Consider the following 20,632-nt stretch of genomic DNA (forward strand, 5'->3'; position numbering starts at 1 on the left):
TGAGTGTTTTGTGTGTGTCTAAGAACAGGAATCTGATCTAAGCAAGAATTAATGAAGTAAGTTTTATAATATATCAGAAAGACAATTTGTTTACAAAAATACATGATAGCAAGGAGAGTCAAAGAGCATCTTGGGAAGAAAGACTTGGCCTCAGACTAGCATCTCTTAAACAGAACAAATAGAATGAAAAAGAAAAAGGGAACATAGAGTAAATCTTTTACTCTGTACCTACACCCTATTGTCTTCTTCTGATTAGCAACTCATGAGAAGCTGAAGAGTTAGTGCCATTGAATTAGTAATGGGGTGAGGACTCGGAGACCTTCTCAGTGTAAGGTTCTATATTTTGGAGTAGCTGATCCATTCGTGTTTGCTCAGCCTTCTCTCAATTCCATATAAACAGCCTTGTTTGGAAGAGTGTTTGAGCCTTTTTGTTTGCTTTGTTGGATCTGGGATTTTGATTTTAAATTATATGTTTTAGGTTAACTGGGTGATGCAATTTTATTGCAAAGATTTAAATATAAATGTGATATTCTAATGTTTTTATTGTATTTTATCACTGTGACCCACTTGCGGTCTTGGACAAAAATTACATAAATAAATGAAGTAACCTTGGAATGTCAGCATACATTCCATTTTTGCACTGTTGAAAATAAATATAAGCTTGAAATATTCCTTCTCATATCAACAATTTCTATTCAAGCCGCCCTCCCTCAGCTTGCACTGAATTATTTTCTTCAATAGGTTGAAATATACTATACCTTATATCCAATAATGTTTGACACTACGAGGAGTCTTCAATGTTATGCTTTAACGTTTACATTAAGGTATATAAATACTTGTAATTTCAGTGTATGTGCAATGGATACAAAAATTTGTTTCCATCTTTAGCTCCTGTGTATGTTTAATCCAGAAAAATAACAATTCTAATCACTCATGTTTTTTTTTTAAAAAAAGGAGATCTTCCTCCAAAGGAAAGTATGGATTTGGCAGGGATAAATAATAGCAAATATATAACATATATAATTATATTTATAATAACCTTCTGTTCTGTTTGTGTAAATGGGGCAGTCTTACTGAGAACTTTCAAGAGACAGACTTGCCACAGATACAACATCATTACCAAAAAGAAAAAAATAAATGGAAAATAAAAAGAATAGGTTCCTGGCAAACCTAGCAGACAACGTTGTCTCCCAAAAAGTAGAGAAGGGAACTAGGGGATTAGCCATTTTGGATCTAATTCTCACTAACAGAGATGAAATGATAGAAGATGTTGAAACCATAGGAACCTTGGGAGGAAGTGATCATGCAATATTGGAATTCAACATTATGGAAGCACAAGCAATAGAACACAGTCAAACTAGAGGGATAGAATCAAGATCACTTGAAGTGTTAATACCACTTTACAATGCCTTCGTAAGGCCATACTTGGAATACTGCATTCAGTATGGTCACCACAATGTAAAAAAGATACTGAGACTCTAGAAAGAGTACAAAGAAGAGCAACAAAGATGATTAGGGGACTGGAGGCTAAAACATATAAGGAATGGTTGCTGGAATTGGGTATGTCTAGTTTAATGAAGAGAAGGACAAGGGCGGACATGATAGCAGTGTTCCAATATCTCGGGGCTGCCACAAAGAAGAGGGTGTCAAGCTATTTTCCAAGGCGCCTGAAGGCAGGACAAGAAGCAATGGGTGGAAGCTAAGCAAGAGAGAAGCAACCTAGAACTAAGGAGAAACTTCCTGACAGTTAGAACAATTAACCAGTGGAACAACCTGCCTCCAGAAGCGGTGAATGCTCCAACACTGGAGGTTTTTAAGAAGAGATTAGACAGCCATTTGTCCGAAATGGTATAGGGTTTCCTGCCTGAGCAGGGGGTTGGACTAGATGATCTCCAAGGTCCCTTCCAACTTTACTATTATTAGTTACACAAATATGTGCATGTGCTGGTATATACATTTTCATGGATCATGAAAGTTAAACAGAGCTGAATCAGGTTAATCCTTGAAGACGAAAATGCCAAGGTTGTCAGGCTAGAATGGTGGGAGTTGGAGAAGACAAAGATAAATAATTTCTGTATTATTCCCCCCCCCAAAAAAAATAATGTATGTATCCTTGAATGTACATGAATGTATCCTTTAGTCATTAGGAGCTAAACCTGACTCACAAGAAGCTTTACTCTGTGGATAGATGGGTAGAATATCAGCCTCTGATACACTACTGATGTTGGAAAGGGCTTGGATTGGAACAGCTGCAAATAATCTCCTGAAGCCAATACAATTTTCCTAGTTAAAGGATGGGGGGGGGGGGTGTTGTCATGCATGTACTGGAGAATGCTGGTCCAATTTTGGGATGAAATTTCTTACTTTGCTTACATGGGAAATATGCAAAAAAATATTGTTTTGTAGCCAACAGCTGGATTATATAACATTCCATAAACATGAGAATTTGGGAGGGGGGCAAATATTGTCCTTTTTCCAATTAGGCAGAGTGGGAAACCCAGCAAATGCAGTCTTGGCATCCATCTCCTCAACAACATTCTTACTATAATGCAGATTTTCTTGTGTTGATGTCTTCCAGATATAATGAACTACATTTTCCAGGACTTCCCCACCATCTTCAGTCCATGCCTGTTGGTAATGCTGTGAAAGGTTGTTTAAAAGTTCACAGCTGTTTGTGTGCATGTGTGCATGTGTGTAAACAAAATTGATATACAGCTATTCAGTATTCCCTTCCTTTATTCAGTATTAAATGACACAGAGTGGTCATGCCCCTTTGCTCCAGGTGTTTCGTATGTGACTTTGGGCATTCAATTTAATGCATATTATTTATCACCTCAACAACACATAGCCTTGTTTTATTTAATTTTCATTTCTTTTTTTACAGATTTGGATTAACAGTATGATAACAAAAGCTTAGTGTGCACTTGCCCATTATTTTAAGATTAAAAAAAAAAACAGGAAAACTTTATAAGCTCTAAAATACGTTTTACACTTAAAAAAGAAACTCCATAATGTTATTTCACAAAACTGATGGAGGGGGGAGAGAAGGAATGGAAAATCCAATTGCTCTCCTTGTGAATGTAACCACACTCCTTATGCACAATTGCTCTACCTACTACAGTCTTTGCCTCCAAAGAGTTATTTCTGACTTTAAAAGGTTGAGTATATGGGTGTGAGAGCCAGTTTAGCATAGTGGTTAAGGTCCCAGGGTAAGTCCCAGGAGATTGTGAGCTCTAGTCCTGCCTTAGGCACAAAGCCAGCTAGGTGACCTTGGGCCAGTCATTCTGTCTTGATCTTAGAAAGCAGGCAGAGGCAATCCACTTTGGAATTTTTGCCAAGAAAATTGGAGGGACTTGTTTAGGCATTCACTAGGAGTCAACACTGACTCAAAGATGCACACACAAAAGGCAGGCAGAGATCTAGAATTCTTTTGCATCTTTTATTTTATAGCCCAATGGGGACATTAGGTGTAGAGACAGCAAAAAATAGGCAATGTTGAAAAACATTGCTGTAGATTTTCTAGGGCATCCTGCTAGAATAAAGTTGGACAATATGTGGCCATTGAGATGTTATTGAACTGCAAATCCTATCTCTCCTAGCTTTCATAATCAAAGATGAATAATGGGAAGAACAATAAATTGTGAGATTAAGATATAGAGAAGAAATCCTTTATTGTCATTTTTTACTGTGAGCACATTGGCACACATTAAAAATAAAATTCTGTTGCCTGCTCCCAAAAGAAAGTATATATCTATCCATATACATACATAACACTCATATGCACATGCTATATGCATACATATATATACCTAAACCCATACTATACCTACCTCTACCTCTACATACATATATATAAATCACTGTCCATTTTTTTTTATTGAGAATTTTTAAAAGTTTTTACAAATAACAAAAAAAGAGCAATAACAAACAAAAACAAAACAAAACAACCCTCACCCAACCCCTCCCAAACCACCCCCTCCATCCCCCCCCCCCAGCTTCCCAGAGCTGAATATAGGCTTAATTAAAATTTTAAGAAACCTAAACAAATTTTAACAACTTATAAAATAGTTAATAATAAAATATATATGACATTAACATTAAAAAGAAAAAATACTTAAAAAGGAAAAAAAAGAAGAAAGAAAGAAAGAAGAAAAGAAATAGGAAAAAGAAAAAAAAGGAAAAAAGAGAAAACAATCTATAAAATATCAAAAATTATATACAAGTTATAAAAAAGCTAAATGATATTTTTTATATCCAATTTATGTTGTATAAAATTTATCCATTTTTCCCATACAGCAAAAAATTTCTCTTGCGATTGCTCCTTTAAAAAAGCCGAAATCTTTGCCATTTCCACCAGATAGGAAACTTTAAAAAACCACTCTTGCAAGGTAGGCAAAGATTCCTTCTTCCAATATTGCCCTACTAACAGCCTTGCGGCTGTAATCAAATTTAACATCAATATAACCTCCTTAGCATCACAATCAGTAACAATACCTAACAAAAATAGTTGCGGAGTAAATTTTACCCTCCTTCTAAAAATTCTTTGAATATTCCACCATATCTTAATCCAAAAAGCTTTTATATTTTTACACGACCACCAAATATGATAATAGGTGGCGTCCAAACAGCCACATCTCCAACATTTAGGCTGTAAATCAGGGTACATAAGAGACATTTTTTGTGGATCAAGGTGCCATCTATAAAACATTTTATAAAAATTCTCCCTTAAGTTCTGGGCTTAATCACTGTCCATTTTGAATAGATAGCGGGAAGAGGAAAATTGAGAGTTCACAAGATTGATACTATATGGAAAAAAAACTGTGACTGAATCTAGATGTTCTGCTTTGGATACCACGAAGCCTCCTCCCAGAAGGTAACAAGGAAAACAGGTCATGAAGAGGATGTAATGCCATATGACAGGATTCTCTCGATTGTCCCTCTGTAGAAAGTGGTAAAGACAGGGGAAGGAAAATGTACTTTTCTCATGAGACCCAGAAAATGTAGATGCTGCTGTTCCTGCTTCACCAGTAACTCACTGTTGAGCAACCAAGCTAGCCTATTCATTAACTGCACATAAATGACTTAGATGAGGAAATTGAAGGGGAACTCATCAAATTTGCAGATGACACCAAACTGACAGGAGTAGCCAACACCCCAGAAGACAAACTCAGGTTCCAAAACGATCTTGACAAACTTGAACAATGGGCCCTATCCAACAAAATGAGTTTCAGTGTGGAGAAAAGCAAAGTCTTACATTTAGGCACGAAAAACCAAAGGTACAAATACAGATTGGATGAGACCTGGCTTAAAGATAGCAACTGTGAGAGGGACCTTGGAGTCCTAGTGGACGACCACTTGACTATGAGCCAGCAGTGTGTAGCAGCAACCAAAAAAGCTAATACAATCCTGGGTTGTATAAACAGAGGCATAGAGTCAAGTTCACACAAAGTATTAGCACCGTTTTATAAAACCCTAGTAAGACCACACCTGGAATACTGCAGCCAACTTTGGTCATCATATCACAAAAAAAGATGTTGAGAGTTTGGAAAAAATTCAGAGAACTGCTACTAAGATGATCAAAGGCATGGAGACTAAAACATATGAAGAATGGCTGCAGGATTTGGATTTGGCTAGTCTAAAGAAAAGAAGAAATAGGGGAGACATGATAGCAGTATTCCAGTATCTGAGGGGCTGCCACAAGGCAGACGGGGATAGGTTGTTCACCAAAGCACCAGAGGGAAGGATAAGAAACAGTGGTTGGGAACGGATCAAAAAGAGAAGCAACTGGAATTAAGGAGAAACTTCCTGACAATAAGGACAATCAACCAGTGGAACAGCTTACCCTCGGAAATCGTGGGAACTCCATCAATGGAGATTTTCAAGAAGAGACTGACGTTCACCTGTCTGGGATGGTATAGGTTCTCCTGGAAGACCTCCAAGTTCCCTTCCAGCTCTATTCTATTCTAATATTCTAATTCTAAATAATACACAGAGGTGCCTGCCTTTTCTAAAATCGACAATGATCTCCTTTTTCCTATGTTTAAAATGAGGCTGTTCACTGAACTCTCTATCTCCTTGTGGTAAGCACCCTCATTGTCGTCCTGAATAAGGCCCACTACTGTTGTATCATCCGCATACTTCACAATATAGTTGGTGGCAAACCTTGCAGAACAGTCATGGGTCAACAGGGTTAAGAACAGAGATGAACTGAGCACTATAGTGACTGACGTCCAATAGCTGAAGCCCTTCTCATACTAACTATTAAAGAATAAATCCCTAAATATGAAGTCAAGTAAAATCTCAGATTGTGAGATTTATAAAGAAAAGAATTGTATACATTTCCAGAGTTAAGCAGCTCACATAGAAAAATAGTTCCATAAATTAAATATAAATGTAGAAAGGTGTGTCACTGATGCTATGGCATCTGGTCAATGATATACCCCAGTTAAGAAGTCTGCCATATTAAATTAAAGAAGTAAAAGATAAATTCTTAATGGAACCAAATTTGAATCCAGAAGCATTACTATGGTTCTTCATTATCACCAGCATCCTCATCTTGTTTTCTTCAGCTATGGTCTATGAAGGCCAAATTCTCCATCTTCGTCTTCAGCTTTAGCAACAATTAGATTTCTTCATTGATCACTATTACCAGGGGCATTTAGTATAATTTTTTCCCCTTTGAAAAAGATTAATGTTGAAGCCTGGGATTTTTGCTCCTTCGATATTTAGGTAAACAGCTTTTGACTCATCAAATTATTTAGCTACAAAATATAACACTGAGGTCATTCACTTGAAAACTGTAGTAGATTTTATCGTTCCCTTGAATCAAATGATTTGTGAAAGCTTTTTTAAAAAGCAGTTTTGTATGTGTGGATATAAAAATGATAATAATTCTAGGCAGATCAGAGAATTGGGGCAGCAACTCCATTCGCATGTTATTGTTAGGTTGCTACTAAACAAGGGGAGGTCTGGCACTGATCCAAGGAAGTTTTTTAAAATAACATACATGCACAGGAATGTTCAAAAGCACATGCTACAGGCCTTGAGCTAAGGTCTGAATGGTTTGCAAACCTTCATCCCAAACAATTGAAAGAGAATTGGTTTCTTGTGACTGGTACATATGAATACAGGCATCTAACAGAATAACAGAACTGCCAAATAACAGAGTTGGAAAAGACCCTAAAGGTCTTCTAGCCCAACCCCATGCTCAAGCAGGAAATCCTATATGATTTCAAACAAATCTGAGCTTATTTACTCTAGCTTCTCTTGTCATAGAGGCAAATTTCACTAAAATCCCCTAAATAAATATAGCATTGCATCTAAATAAAAACACTGCAGGAGCCCCACCAGGAAGCTTCTACCAATTTTCCAAAATATACCAATCAGGCAACCTAGGCAGTCCCATTGTCCTGAGCACTAGAACTATCTCAACTGGAATATCAAGTTTCATGGACTCGGATTCAATCCTTATGCCAAGAGGATTCCTAACTACGTAAGAGACACTATGGATTTCCTAAGAAAACAGAACTCTTATGCACTCTCTGCACAATATTATTTTAACTATGGATACTAAGGTGATATACCAATATGCCCTCAAACATATATTTCATACTATCAAGAACTTCATCACTGATGTCAAAACAGCATGCCTGCAACCAAACTCTATGATTTTGTATTCACCCCATAAGTACTTCACCTATGGCAATAGCATGTACCTGCATATCGAGACACAGATAGCTTCTCAATTCATTGTTTTCATGGCTGGTCTAAAACAACATTTTCTTAATTCTCACTCTCTGAAGCTCCTCCTTTACTTGAGATTCATCTGGATTTGTGAAAATTAATTTCTCATCAAATTTCATCTTTACTTGAACAACCTGCAACTCACTATCAACCTCATCCTTGATTTATCTATAGAACAAATTTGCTTCCTCCACAATACCAGAAACTATACAATGAACAGATAAATACCACATTACATAGACTCTCATATCTGGATTAACCATCATGCTAAGTACTGTAAGCTACAAAATAGGTTCTTGGGTCTGTGTTGTAATTAAGCTTCCCTAATATATAATTTTTTACAAATTTATCAAGGATGAAAGCTTATCAAGTAGTTAGAAGGTGAGGGCTGAGCAACACAACCAAACAACAACCAACAAATTAAAAGTGAGCCAACAACACACCCCGATCAATATCTAAAAAGCCACATAGAACAGGCACAATATAAATCTCACACACAGAACAGCACACACTCTGCTAGAGAGAGGTTCTCTGAAGATGGGCTCAGTGGTGTGTGTGTATGTTCAAATATGTGAACAACTCTGTGTGGATGCCGCTTCTGGAAGTCCATTCTAGGCCTGGGCAACAAAAAATTAGCTACCGGTTCTGCCAAACTAGTGTGAACTGGCTGAATCTCACCACTGGATGGGTTCCAATACGAGTCTGAAAGCTCGGAAGACAAAATCTCTTGTCTCGTTGACTGACCCAGTTTGGATCCTGCAAGAAAGAAAGATCGTTTCTCACCTTTACATGTTTTCTGCTAAAAAAACAAACTGGGGAATTCTGGGAATTGAAATCCACACAGCTCAACATTGCCAAGATTGAACAGTATGCCTATAACTTGTCCTCTTTTGCAGTTAGGGAAGGAAGGTTAAATGAGCTTATATGAGCAAAAATAATCATTTTCTGATTTGTCTGACTGGAAATTTGCATACAGCCGCAATTTTTCACAGACCATCTCACCAAAAGACATTGCTTCTTTCCTTTTGTCTCTCAGCTGCCCATTTGGAGATATTGTTTCACCAGTATTCAGCATAGTACAGTAGCCACTTGAGAAATAAATGGTCAGAACAGCCCAGAAAAGAATGTTAAATCCTTCACATGCAACCAGGAGGACTGAAGATGTGGAAAGAAATCTGTACATTAAAGGAGACAGTGCTTAGATATATCCACTGGCATCTCAAAAGAGTCACTCCTTCCCCTGAGGATTTTAGTGAAATCTTTGCCTTAAAAAATAAGACAAAACCATTTCTGAATGACGTTTAAAAAGTAACATAAATGTTCAGAATAGCCCAACCATTCTATTCTTTTACACAAGCAGCCCTTCTGGGTGCTACGCAGATAAACACGAACAAGGAAACCTGGCGCACAATTTTTCTTGTTAAACATTCGAACTTCTGGCAATTAGTTCACTCTGAGGTAAGCTCAGAGTTGCACAGGAGTGGTCCCGTTTTCATGTATTTTCCTCTCAGTGACTGATTTATCCACTTCCACCCACTTAATACCTTTGCACTAATGTGGCAAAATGATATATTACTGACTCAGCAGGGACGACTTTTATGACAGGAAACCTATTGGAATGGCAGCAGTAAAGAAAGTGGCTCTTTTCACAGTCCAGCCTTCCATAATATTGATGGAAGTGTTCATACTTACGTTGGAGCCTGGCTCAAGCATGTAATACTGCACAATATTGTTGACATTGGTTGAGCTCATAACATGTTTATGCATATGCACACCATTCTCCTAAAAAAAAAAAAAGTAAGATATGCACTTTTCCTTGTCTACTTACTTCTATTTCAGCTGGAGGGATCTTCCAAACTCTTCATTCTTTGATTACAGTGATGCTAAATTCTTTTCTGCTAGGACATGTTTCCTTACACACATTCTCTCTCTCTGTGTGTGTGTGTTTGTGTGTGTGTCTCTCTGTGTGTGTGTCTGTGTGACTGTGTCTCTCTGTGTGTGTTCATTCACAATAATGTGCCATAGATGCAATCAGTGTATGCATGCCAATACATACATTGAACAAGGAGCAAAAGGATTGGCCAAAGTATAATAACTGAATTACTCAAAGCCAGATTTTATTCAGAGCAAATCAGAATGATAAATAATTCTTGATGCAATCAAGAAATCAATTTAGAAAAGTATGTGGATCTAGAATTTGTGGTGGAGTGGGTAATATTTAATGCCCATGGAAGAAATCTATTCAATGAGGCCTTCCGGATTATATGGGGATTTTTTTCAAACCTTCTTTATCTAAAACTGAAGTTTTATTGTCTATAAAGGCAAAAACAGAGATATATCAGGGAGCAAGTCATGGATAGTGTTGCATCCTTCGCGAAATGGCAATGACACGAGAAGCAGTTGTAGTTCTCAGGAACTTCTTTATTTCTGTTCAGCATACTGGTTACAAGACGCCGACAATGCCCAAATCTCCCAGCCTCTTTTATAGGCCATTCCTGGGCCAATCTGCAACATTTGGCGCGCCAGCACCAGCACATGCGCGCACGTGCTGGCGACAGCCAGTCTGGTCCCGGGCAGCTTGCACCTGTCCAGGACCGTTGCAATGCCCCGAGCCTGCTTCCACAGGCTCAGGACATAACACCCCTTCCCCCCCGGCTAAGACTATGATCATACAATAATAACATACAACCTAATGCGAGTGTGGTGCCCATACTACCTAGTGCCAGTTATTTCCTCTGCTTCTATCATTCCCAGTGTTCTATTTTCCTATGTGTACAGGAATGTTCTCTGTTAACTCTGTTTTGCCAGTAGAGTTACAAAATCTTCTAAATACTTCGGAGATCTTCTGGCTCTCTGTGACCTCCTGACTTCTGGGTACCTGCCAAGTACCCCTTGACTGAGGGGTGATGCATACCTGTCCCCCCTGTTACACCCTGGTGATTCCCAAGGACTGTGCTCCAATGCCTGGCCTGCTTGCTTGCCCACCGGGCTCGTCAGGCCAGGGCTTCTTTCTCTGTTTGACCTGGTTGTCCTGCCTAGCTGCAGGCTCTCTGGCCCTCTTAAGTGACTGTCACTGTTGGGCGATTCTGTAGAACCTCCCAGGTCCGTCCAAGACCCGTCAGGAGGTTGTCTTTCCCCTTGTTCCCGTTCTGTCCCCGGGCTTGTGGGGTTTTCAGTGCTGTCCCAAAACTCAGTTGTCCCCTGAGTGAAGTCAGAGGTGTTGTAGTCGGGATTTGGTTCCTCGACCACCTCCCTGTGTGCTTGCCCCCTTCTAGGGACAGGGATAGTGTCGGGCCAACTAGAGGGAATGTGTGCCAGCTCTCTTGCAGGGTGTGATTTGTTTGGACACTCCAGGATATCCTCCCTGACTGGAGTACTGAGTGATTCGGGTGAGTAGTGATTATGCCCCCGGGGTGACTCCCTGGCTGGAATAGGCACTGGTGCCTGAGTTCTAGTTGGGCTCTGTGAATTCCTGTTTGGAGCACTCGCGGAACTTTGGAATGGGCTGTCTGTAGCCTCCTCATTAATGATGGGCAGCAGCCCGTACTCTTCCCTTTGCCCTAAAGGGTCCCCCTCCCGCCCTGGAAAAGACCCAGGAGTCTCAGTGGGAAGGTCCCGTCTAGTGCGGAACTGGTCGATGTGTCGACGCAGGACACGACCGTTGTCCAGAGACACCTCATAAGACAGAGGACCTGTGACTCTGGATACAGTGGCGGGGACCCATGAATGGCCAGGCCCATAGTTACGAGTCCAAACCGGGGCACCCACAAGCAGTTGTCTAGGTGCCCTGGGGTGTGTGAGTGTGGAAGGAAGTCTGTCCAGATGCAACCGGTCAAGCTTGGTGGTCAGTTTGCGCCCCCAACGAAGTTCAGCTGGGCTCCTCCCGGTAGAAGTGGACGGTGTAGTGCGATAAGAAAGGAGGAAGTCAGCCAACCTGTGATGCCAGTCTCCATAGGTAATTTTCTTCAAGGCGTCCTTGGTGATGCGAACCATGCATTCAGCCATACCATTGGTGGATGGGTGGAAAGGCGCAGAGGTGGCATGACGAATCATGTCGGCCTGTAAGAAAGCTTGGAATTCGGAAGAAGTGAATTGAGGGCCGTTGTCAGACACGAGGACGTCTGGAAGCCCGTGTGCAGCAAAAATCCCCCTCAGTACTTGAATAGTCTTTGCAGTGGTGGTGGAAGAGACAGGTACAACCTCAAGCCATTTTGAATGGCTATCAACTAGGACCAAGAAGAATTGACCCTGAAAGGGCCCAGCGTAGTCAATGTGCACCCTAGACCATGGAGACTGTGTTTCCTCCCATCTATGTACAGGAGCTTGGGGCATTTCAGGGCGCAAGTGTTGACAAAGGTGGCATGCATGCACCTTAGCTTCAATGTCTCTATCTAACCCAGGCCACCACAAATGGCTGCGCGCAAGCGCCTTCATGCGTACAATGCCAGGATGACCCTCGTGGAGGGAACCTAAGACCCTAGTCCTCATTGAGGTAGGAATGACAACTCTGCTTCCCCAAAGCAGACAACCCTGGAAGGTGGACAATTCGTTCCTTTTGGACCAGAAACTCTGAAACTCAGTGCCAGGACAGCTCTCTGGCCATCCAGATAAAACCCAAGAAAGGACACGTGAAAGTGTGAGATCTGTGGCTGATTCAGCGGCCACATCCCTGGCATCTAAAGGAGACTCAGGCAAGGCCTGAATGGAGAGGATATTGATAGTTGGTGCAGGGTCAGCTTCTATTACCGGCAGGGGTAATCTACTAAGGCCATCAGCATGGCCCATTTCCTTCCCAGGTTTGTGAAGTAAGGAGAAATCATAGGCAGACAGAAAGATAGACCATCTCAGCATTCTGGGGGAGATGATCTGGGGAGTTTGTTTATGTGTGGTAAACAGTCCCAACAAAGGCTTATGGTCAGTGAAGACCGTGAAATGCCTGCCATATAAAAAATCATGGAATTTTTTGATTCCAACAACAACAGCTAAAGCCTCTCTGTCTATTTGAGCATAATTTCGCTCAGCAGAAGACAAGGTTCTGGAGTAATATGCAAGAGGAACCTGAGTTCCGTCTGATCTGAGGTGGCTTAGTACGGCTCCCACTCCATAAGGAGAAGCATCACAAGCGATGCACACAGGAAGGGATTCATTGAAATGTGCAAGCACACTGTTAGAAGTGAGTAAGGCCTTGACCTCATTGAAACTTGCTTCGTGTTTTTGTGACCACTGCCACACTGCCTGTTTGTCCAGAAGCCTGTGAAGAGGCTTGGCTACACTAGCCTTGTTTGGGAGGAAGGCGTTATAGAAATTCAGAAGGCCCAGAAAAGCCTGTAGTTCGGCCTTGGACTTTGGCCTAGGGGCATGCATAATGGCTTCCAGTTTGGATTTAGCAGGGTGAATACCGGTAGCATCGATTTTGAATCCCAGAAAATCTATAGAAGGCACCCCAATTTTACATTTGTCCTTCTTAGGTTTGAGGCCCGTTTTCCTGAACCTCAGCAGAACAGCCCTTAATCTCTCAGCTAAGTTGTGTGTAGAGTCCCCTACAATTAAGACATCATCAAAATAGGGGCAAACCCCTGGTATACCCCGTAGTGTGTTTTCCATTACGCTTTGGAAAATTCCAGGAGCGACATTTACTCCAAATTGTAACCTCTTTACCTTGAATGCCCCCCTATGGGTCACAATGGTCTGAGCTACAGCAGCAGCAGCATCAACAGGCAGCTGTTGATACACCTGAGCTAGGTCAAGCTTTGCAAAAATGCGCCCCCCCTTGAGGGAGGCCAGGATATGACTGACCACAGGAACAGGATAGGCATGTTGCTGCAATGCCTTATTTAGAGTGCATTTGTAATCTGCACAGATGCGAATGTCCCCATTTGCCTTAAGAGGCGTGACAATGGGGGTCTCCCAAGGACTGGAGTCGACAGGTTCTAAGACTCCTTGCTGAATCAATTTGTCTAATTCAGTGTCAATTTTACCCTTTAAAGCAAAAAGAACCCTTCTTGCTTTGATTCTAATAGGGGTGACAGTGGGGTCTAACTTCAGTGACACAGGGGGTCCTTTGTACGTGCCCAGCTGGGGGCTGAAAACATCTGCAAATTCTTTGCAGACTTCTTGTAGGTCAAGTGTTTGCAAACTATTGAGCCCTGTGACGTGTATTCCCAAGGCCTCAAACCAATCGAGTCCTATGAGGCTCATTCGTTCCCCCCCCTACTACTACTACATCTAGTGGACCTTCAAAATCCTTATACTGTACATTAAGGGTGGCCTCCACCTTAACACACACTCTGGAGTTTTGAAAGTCCGTTAACACAATGTCGGAAGGCCTCAGCTTGGCCTGAAATCCGCTGCCAGAACAAATCTTCTTAAACGTTTGCATGGAAATGATCGAGAGTGCAGATCCGTATCCAGTTCCACAGCCAATGGAACTCCTTGTAGCTTCACTTTAAGTGACAGCTTTTTCTTGATGGGCTTGTGTGTGCCTGTCTTGTAAATGCTTCTTCGCGAAGCGCAGAACCCCACCCTGTTTTGGCTGGGAACCCTGGTACCTTTCAGGCGCAATTCTTCCTGAGGTTGTACCTTCTGACGGCCCAGACACACAGCTGCAATGTGTCCCTGCTTTTCGCATGCTCTACAGATAGCGGAGCGGAATCTACAGTCGGTCCTCTTGTGGCGACCTCCACAACCGAGGCACTTGGGGAGAGCTGAAGAGCTTCCTTTCTGTTTCCCTTCTTTCGTGGGGTAGAGACGGTCTACTTCATCGTCAGGATCCTCCTCTGGGTTCCTTTGGGCTCCTTCCTGGTGCATGGACGCAGCCTCTGGAGTGCTTCTGATCGGCCTCATGTTCTTGATGGCGCCGCCCGCTGCCTCTTCTGCAATAACCTCTCTCAAGGCATCTTGGAATGATAAGTCTTCTTTAGCAAAAAGTCTCTGCTGTAATTCTCTATGCCTCAGTCCGCATACAAATCTGTCTCTCAGCCGTTCTTCTAGATCCTTGAACTCGCAGTGTTTAGCGGCTTTTCTCAGCGCAGCAATGTATTCTTTGGCTGATTCTCCGGGTCGCTGATCCCTCTGTTCGAAGGTGTGGCGCCAAGCGATGACGGACAGCTTGGGCTGGAAGTGTTCCTTGAGTAGTTTTTTGAGATCTGTGTAGTTAACAGATTCTAGAGGTACAGGTGCTGCTATGTTTTCAGCGATTTCGAATGCGTCTTGACCGCAAACGCACAGCAGGGTGGCAGCCTTCAAACTATCTTCTCTTACTTGGTTGACTTTAAGATAGTTTTCCACCCTGGCTACGTAAGACTCCCATCTTTCCGGATGCGAGACGTCGAATTCTGAAAGTCTTCCTACTTTTGCCATTTTTGTAGAAAAGGAAGGGTCTATCAGCCAGCCTACCCCCGATGCTCGCTGGATTGGCGGGTAGCTGCCGAGTCAACGCCGTTCCTACCGCTCAGGACTCTCTTGAGTAAGCTTACACCTGTCTTCGGTCAATGTAAGGCAATCCCACCTTCGTCGCCAGTGTTGCGTCCTTCGCGAAATGGCAATGACACGAGAAACAGTTGTAGTTTTCAGGAACTTCTTTATTTCTGTTCAGCATACTGGTTACAAGACGCCGACAACACCCAAATCTCCCGGCCTCTTTTATAGGCCATTCCCGGGCCAATCTGCAACATTTGGCACGCCAGCACCCACGCATGTGCACACGTGCTGGCGACAGCCAATCTGGTCCCGGGCAGCTTGCACCTGCCCAGGACCGTTGCAATGCCCCGAGCCTGTTTCACAGGCTCAGGACATAACAGACAGACTTTCCTACTAACTGTTTTAGACACACAGGAAAAGCGTGTAAGGTCCTCTTTGGCTGCTCCAGTTGTAAAATAACAGGTATGTTTTAAAAGAATGGAAAGTGATTTTTACAGTGCTGCATGTATACTGACAGTCCTTCAGCATATTAAAATGTAGAATTTGGTATGGGGATCAAAATTCACTGTTTTGAAACCTGATTGTTTAATATTTCTTTTTTAAAAGCAAATATCTGTCTATTGTGCACCAGTTACAACATCAGTTTGCAGACAAAAAATTCTGATTGCCATTTTTTCTAGTTGCAGTAGCAAGTAATGGGAAAGGCCTCTGCTAGAATTCCCAGAAAGATGCAGTGAAGAAAAGTTTGGGCTACAGAGACATATGCAGTTGCCTTATTCAGATCTCAGGCCATTTCTCTACTAGTAACTTAAGCATTTTCATAATAACACCCAGCCATTTGAGGGAGATGGGTGATTCAGCAATGTGATAGATAGATAGATAGATAGATAGATAGATAGATAGATAGATAGATAGATAGATAGATAGATAGATAGATAGATAGATAGATAGATAGATAGAAAGGTAGGTAGGTAGGTAGGTAGGTAGGTAGGTAGGTAGGTAGGTAGATAGATAGATAGATAGATAGATAGATAGATAGATAGATAGATAGATAGATAGATAGATAGATAGATAGATAGATAGATAGATAGGCAGCAGGCAGGCAGACAGAGCTGATTAACTATGGAAGATGCCACAGACTCAACCTTACATTAATTGCAACACAAATATGTCTTATTAACCATTTTAGGTCACACAGAAAAACCATGTAAAGTCCTCTTTGGCTGTTTCAGTTTTAAAGTAACATTTTCTGTTTTCCTAGCACAATTTGGCTGTGTATACAATCTGGCACATTTCACTGATTATGTGTTTCTGACTCTGGTTAGAACTAGAATCTGCCCGGGTCCTAATAATCACTTCTGGTCCTGGTCTGTTCCCATTCTTCTAGTATGTAGGAACGGTCTTGCATGCCCATTCTGGCTTGGGCTACAAGAGAGAACAGACATCCATCTGCTTCAAACCTGACCAGCACTTTCCAAAGCACCCATTGGGCTGTTAAAAATACTGGTTTGTGTTACAGATGTGTTACAGATTTTCTACTATTTCTGACAATAAGACATTTTTTTTCTCTTTTTATTATTTGGATAGAAGGATGGCACTACTTTACTTACTTGATTCTTGGTCCGAGACCATCTACATCCTATTATGCGTGTTGCTAGTCACAAGGACGGAACTGGAATTACTGCCAACTCTGTATCCCTTGGCAGTTCCAGTTAAGCAATCCACTCATTGCTGATCACCTCTCATTCATTCTCTGAATCTGACATCTGTCAATTGGACCGGTTCTGAATATGGGCAATATTTTTTAGAGTGCTAGACGTGTGTTCAGAAATAGTCCAACTAATAGGTCAAAGACTTGAAATACCTTTATGACTGCAACCTGTAAGTTAGGCAGCTTGCCAAATGCCTAAACACACCATTCCAAGGGTCCATTAACCCTTCTCCTAACCCACCCACCTCACTCCACTCCATATTAGTCAGAGAGCTTATGGTGCTTTCCTACCAGCAGGCAATCCTTGGTGAGTTGAGAAAGGGACCTCAGGATTATTGTTTACATACACCTGTAGTAGCTCTTTAGAGGTACAGAATGTCATCTTTCATTCTTTTTAGAATTTACAGTGCTTTACATGCAAAAAAAAAAAAAAAATTCTGTAACTGACGTCCAACCCTCTTTCAATGAATAAAACACTTTATTTAAGTATTGATTGATTGAATGATTGATTTTAAAGGTGCCAACTCCAGAATAACATTTAGTGAAGAAAATATGGACAATGTCCTGGGAAATCTCTGAAGCCAGAAAGGAGCTGATTATGATATCTAGTCTCCAGAATGTATTATTGTTTAACTCAATCTTTTAATAGGAGAATTGGAATAAAGTATGCATCTTTAGGAAATCTGGGCACTTTTGCTTACATTGTATATATTTTATACACACTATTTAAGCATTTCTTGTTAATTTCCAAAAGCAGCCATGGCTAAGACAGATGGGATTTTCAGGGTTCTAAGATTAACCAGACACATTCCTTTAAAATGCTCTTTCTTGGAATCCAGGTAATTGGGCAATTATAAAACTATGTCAAGTATGTTTATTTCACAGCTGAAGTTTTCATTTCACTGCAGGGTAAAGATGTAAAGATAGAGAATCGTAGGCCATGGGCCATGTGCATTTCTTGAAATTTCTGTGGGCAGAATCTAGAGTCTTTCTAAAAATGGGTATCAGCTTCTAATTTTTAATGGACACAAAAGGAAAAGTGCTCCTTATAGTAATCATATAACTGTAATCATATTCATTATAATTAACTAATTTGGAATTATAATGATACATGCACACATACACATACGCATTCCATCTTTTGGAATGAGCAAACTATGCAAAAAGAGAAAATAAATTCTGTAGGATGTAAGAAACACAAGAAATTAAAGACAGGAAATTCAATAACAAAAAAGAACTAAATTCTATTTTTACCAACACCGCTCACAATATTCACTCTGCCCTTCCCTATTTTCCTATCCTTGCTTTCATCAAATCCATGTGTTCTCCATACATTATTTTCTCCCCCTTTTTTTAGAATCTCATCTTCCATCCAACTTGGACTTTCTCTTTATTTTGCAGTTCCATCCCCATTCTCCCCCCCCCCCCTCTCTCTCTCAGAAAGACCAAACCACTTTAGTTTACTGACCATTTTCTTCTGCATCCAATCCACATTTATTCAGTATTCATTCTTGACCTTGTCTCTTCTTGTTTTACTACACATACTTAAATAAGACACTCAACTTACTTTATTATTTCCCCTAGCACACCTAATTCTCAGGTGAGCAGAAGTTCAAATTAAACTTATTGATTTTTACCCACTTTGGATAAATATCCCTTCATTGCAATTGACTACATATTATCCACTGCCTTTCTCAGTATTTGCATGTTTTAAAATCTCTGTATTTATTTTCCGATTTTTATCAAGATATATATTATTCTACTTGCACTAGTTTTGGGGGGATAGGGCATTTTTGTGTAATTTACAATCACTTCACTTCCCCTGTTAGTTTTCAATGTACTAGTTTTGCAAGCCATACTGCTCAGTGCATCTTATAGTCTAATCATATCAAATTATTTGGGTTCTCATCCAATAATTTATTTAATTTATTTATATGCCGCCCAATCCCAAAGGACTCGGGGCGGCGTACAAAATTAAAACAATCATCGAGAATAAGACAATAAAATAATTCAATCATACCGCAAGTCCGATCATGTCCCGCCCCCCCCCCGGGGACATCAGCCCCAGGCCTGCCGGAACAGGAGAGTTTTAACGGCTTTCTTAAAGGCCGGCAGGGTGGGAATTGTTCGAACCTCGGGGGGAAGTTGATTCCACCAGGTCGGAGCCACCACAGAAAAGGCCCTTCCCCGAGGGCCCGCCAGTCGACATTGTCTGGCCGACGGGACCTGAAGGAGGCCCAATCTATGGGACCTCACCAGTCTCTGGGAACTGTGCGGCAGTATGCGGTCCTGTAAGTAACCTGGCCCTATGCCATGAAGGGCTTTAAAGGTGATAACCAACACCTAATAACACAGTAAAATGTGCATACAAAAGTACAACCAACCAACTTCTACCATCAACACAAGCATTCTTTATACATTAAACCACCAAGGAAGTGTTGCTAATCATTGTCTTATTCTTGCTCTGCACTGAACCATTTGCTAAGCATTCTATTTATTCTCACATGGTCTTTACTTTCATTACACACTGCTCTTACCACATTCAGCAATCAACTGTTAACTCCACAGTTCAAGCCTACAGTATTTACTTCAAGAAATCCATTCTCTAAAATCAACAGACAGGCAATATATTTTCTCACATTTGTATATTTCTCAAGGATCTGCTAGAGACCAAAACTCTAACTGGAGTTACCTTAGCCCTGCACAAAGTCACACTGTACTTCCCAAATTTTGATCATTATCTCTTTGATTATTGTTTCTATTAGAATACTGTTAAATACTTTGCAAATTACACTTAGCAAATGAATCCCTCAGTACTTCTACATTCATTTCATTATCTTTAGTGTCCAGATGCACAAGTTCATTCACACACATTCATCAAATAATTCAAATGGTCACTTGTTAAGTAAATCATATTCCGTACTGTATTTTAAATCAATATTTGCTTCCATTTTCTATACCTGCAAATTTACAATTTTCCATCCTGAAATTTCTAAAATACTCCTTCTGTTATATAACTTCAATTTCACCTCAAATCTTTTCAATTTTATCACAAATTTGTTATCTGGAGGCTGCTTAGTAAGTCTTTTTCACATCCAGTCATTTTTTTTATTTCCTTCAAATTACTTTGCATCCCCTCTGCTTCTTTCAGTTATAACATTTCCTTGCTCTCTCTTTGCAATATTTTCTTTTCTTTATACTATATCTTTTCTCACCTTCATCTTTAAGCAATCTTTTGGCTTATATTTGTGTTTCTATCCACAGTCTCATTCATTTACTTATTCCTTTTTTTCCTTCTCATTAGTATAATCCCATACCATTTGTAGAGCTTTGAAATAGGTTTCCATATTGTTCCAAGCATTTTTGTATTTCCTCATGTCCACTTTCCACTTTTGTAAGTTTATGGTTTTTTTACAGGACTCATATATTATCTTCCTGCCCTCATTCTGCTTTTACTTCTTTCCTTCCATGTTCATTTCCCCCTAAGAGCCATTTTTTACTCTAGCAACAAATTATCTATCTATCTATCTATCTATCTATCTATCTATCTATCTATCTATCTATCTATCTATCTATCTATCATATATTTATTTATTTATTTATTTATTTATTTATTTATTTATGTTTTGCATTTCTGCACTGCCCATCTCCCTCAAAGAGAACACTAAGAATATTTCTTTGCCATCTACCCTTCTTCAGTTTACCAAATTTTCATCATATGCAATCAGATTATTCATACTCCTAGATTTATATTCATTC

This window comes from Crotalus tigris, unplaced genomic scaffold (genome assembly GCF_016545835.1).
Source record: "Crotalus tigris isolate CLP2741 ecotype Arizona unplaced genomic scaffold, ASM1654583v1 scf7180000017550.10884619, whole genome shotgun sequence".
In the NCBI taxonomy this organism is placed as follows: Eukaryota; Metazoa; Chordata; class Lepidosauria; order Squamata; family Viperidae; genus Crotalus; species Crotalus tigris.